This window comes from Entelurus aequoreus, linkage group LG28 (genome assembly GCF_033978785.1).
Source record: "Entelurus aequoreus isolate RoL-2023_Sb linkage group LG28, RoL_Eaeq_v1.1, whole genome shotgun sequence".
Classification (NCBI taxonomy): Eukaryota; Metazoa; Chordata; class Actinopteri; order Syngnathiformes; family Syngnathidae; genus Entelurus; species Entelurus aequoreus.
Window position 1 is genome coordinate 596563 of NC_084758.1, and position 3801 is coordinate 600363.

Below are 3801 nucleotides of genomic sequence, written 5' to 3' on the forward strand. Positions count from 1 at the left end.
CTCCCCTGTCCCTTGCGAGGGGGAGTTGCATAGGTCCAGTGGCCATGGATGAAGTGCTGGCTGTCCAGAGTCGGGACCCCGGGTGGACCACTAGCCTGTGCATCGGTTGGGGACATCTCTGCGCTGCTGACCCGTCTCCGCTCGGGATGGTTTCCTGTTGGCCCCGCTGTGGACTGGACTCTCGCTGATGTGTTGGATCCACTGTGGACTGGACTTTCACAATGTTATGTCAGACCCACTCGACATCCATTGCTTTCGGTCTCCCCTAGAGGGGGGGGGGGGGGGGGGGGGTTACCCACATATGCGGTCCTCTCCAAGGTTTCTCATAGTCATTCACCGACGTCCCACTGGGGTGAGTTTTTCCTTGCCCGTATGTGGGCTCTGTACCGAGGATGTCGTTGTGGCTTGTGCAGCCCTTTGAGACACTTGTGATTTAGGGCTATATAAATAAACATTGATTGATTGATTGAACATTAATAATAAGTAATTTTTGGTTGTATGCCAACTTTGCGGAGCAGCTCTTCACAGCATCACCTCGCTAGTTAGCTTAACGTTAGCATCTTCCATGTTACATCATAACGATGTTGAATAAATGTTTGTGTGCCTTACAGACGGACTTGTTATTGGCTAACATATATACACATCATTTGTGCTAAATGTTTTGACTTTATTAACCTCCAGTCTTCACACAGTGAGCGTAGAAATGAGTTTAACATTGGGGGGACATCAATTTATATCCCAAAATAATGTTAGGACAAATAAATGATTACACAGTATCAGTATCAGTCTATGTTAAGCATTTTATGTAGCATTCCCATTTTACACTTTTTACTGAACTCTTGTGAAATATCCACTGTCATGTTACTCTTTATAGTTAATTCATTAGTCAATTAATAAAATATTTACTGAGTCCTGCTGCTGTTTCACTTTTATTGTGGTGTCATTTTTCTACCTGTTAAGAGAAGTATTTGATGTTAAATATATATATAATCCTCCATATTGGCAGCCATAGTGATTCATTTATTCAGCAGAGCATTAAAACTTGGATCTGACAAAAAGTAAACACAAATGCTGTCTTCCTCGCTGATAAAACATGATAGCAACATGCATCTGCTAGCTCATGATCGCCCCCACTTCTCAGTGTGGTGAGTTGGAGTACTACAAGAGGCACTCTAATACAGTGCTTAAAGGCCTACTGAAATGAGATTTTTTTATTTAAACGGGGATATCAGATCCATTCTGTGTCATACTTGATCATTTCGCAATATTGCCATATTTTTGCTGAAAGGATTTAGTAGAGAACATCGACGATAAAGTTCGCAACTTTTGGTCGCTGATAAAAAAGCCTTGCCTGTACTGGAAGTAGCGTGACGTCACAAGTTGTGGAGCTCCTCACATCTGCACATTGTTTTCAATGATGGCCGAGAAAGCGATGATTACCCCATTAATTTGAGCGAGGATGAAAGATTCGTGGATGAGGAAAGTGACAGTGAAGGATTAGAGTGCAGTGCAGGACGTATCTTTTTTCGCTCTGACCGTAACTTAGGTACAAGCTGGCTCATTGGATTCCACACTTTCTCCTTTTTCTAATGTGGATCACGGATTTGTATTTTAAACCACCTGGGATACTATATCCTCTTGAAAATGAGAGTCCAGAACGCGAAATGGACTTTCACAGTGACTTTTATCTCCACGACAATACATCGGTGAAGCATTTAGCTTCGGAGCTAACGTGATAGCATCGTGCTTAACTGCGGATAGAAACAGAAGAAATAAGCCCCTGACTGGAAGGATAGACAGAAAATCAACAATACTATTATTACTTCTACTATCAGGAGACACCGAACCAAACCCTGGACATGTAACCACACGGTTAATGCTGTGCCGCCTGGCGAAGCCTAGCAATGCTTTTGCTAACGATGCCATTGAAGCTAACTTAGCTACGGGACCTCGACAAGGCTATGTTAAAACATTAGCTATCCACCTACGCCAGCCCTCATCTGCTCATCAATCAATCAATCAATCAATGTTTATTTATATAGCCCTAAATCACAAGTGTCTCAAAGGGCTGTCAACACCCGTGCTCACCTGCGTTCCAGCGATCGACGGCGCGACGGAGGACTTCACCCGATCATCGGTGCGGTCGGCGGCTAGCGTCGGATAGCACGTCTACTATCCAACTCAAAGTCCTCCTGGTTGTGTTGCTGCAGCCAGCCGCTAATACACCGATCCCACCTACAACTTTCTTCTTTGCAGTCTTCATTGTTCATTAAACAAATTGCAAAAGATTCACCAACACAGATGTCCAGAATACTGTGGAATTATGGGATGAAAACTGACGCTGTTTGTATTGGGACACAATGGTGTCCCAATACTTCCGTTCAATCCGTGACGTCACGCGCAAACGTCATCATACCGAGACAGTTTCAGCCGGATATTTCCCGGAAATTTTAAAATGGCACTTTATAAGTTAACCCGGCCGTATAGAGGCTTTGCAGTCACGTGATCACGTGACTTTGTGTTACGCCGCCATCTTGCCGGTCAGCTTGTTCCTACGTGTTCGTACAGATTCAGTTAGATTTCTGCGCTACATTTTCACCGATTTCATCCGAATTATGGCTGATTTGCTATCCAATGAAGTTGTGCATTTGGATGAAGAGTCCAAGAAACGTTACCGAGAGAAGTTGAACCTTGTTGGCACAACGGATCCGTACCTTTTACCGAGAAGCATGCTAAAATCACCTGAGCATTTTGCAACAGCCGACCTGCCTGATCTCTCATATCCAGACATTTATAATGACCTCGTCCATTCACCATCTCCGTACACTGGAAAGGACCTTAAGGCATACAAGAGTCTGGATGCCTACAAGTATTTTACAGCAGCTTTTGTGCATGATGGGCTGATGTGGCAGATTCCAAACAAGAATGGATTTCTTCTCATGACCAAGGTAAGGAAAAAGCACACACAGAAGAGCCTACTGTTATAGTTAGTTTACATACCTGATATGAAGTGTTCATTGCATATCCTTGTGTAAATCGTAGGTTTCCATCGTTCACGACAAATCGCCGCGATCCATTTATCGCGTTTTTTGATGTTTGCCGGGAATCTATAGAAGCACAGCAGGTTTCCGGCATTTCCAAGCTCAAATAGCAGCAGATCTAACAAGAAAGCGTGTGTGAGTCGTTGACCGGCACTGAACTGGTGACCGGCAAGATGGCCGCCAAGCTAATGTCACGTGGCTGATGACGTCAGCTGCAAAGCCTCTATAGGCATGTGTTGCAATGTTAAGATTTCATCATTGATATCTAAACTATCAGACTGCGTGGTCGCTAGTAGTGGCTTTTAGTAGGCCTTTAAATCTGTACTTTTAGTCTTATTATCAAGGAATAATGATGTCACACTTATATTAAAACATTAATGCTAAGGTTTCGTCCAGTAGTGGACTGGTGACGTCTGATGATGATGATGATGATGATGATGATGAAGATGTACCTGTGCAAGTGAACAATTGGATCCACAAGGGACAACAACCCTTTCCACAGACTACACACACATCAGAAACATAAATGTTAGAAGCCTACAACAATATATGTGAAGAAGACTTTAGTATTAAAAGTGAAGATGTGAGGTGAAATAAGTAGAAATGCAGCAATAAAAACAAGCAACTCCACTCACGATGGCTCTAAAGTTCAGTGATGTGTTGCTAACTTCAGCATTTTTCTTCTTTGTTGATGTTTTGCAGTAGTTAACATCCATGATGTAACAATGCTGCTAATCTACCACAGTCCACATTTTGTTAA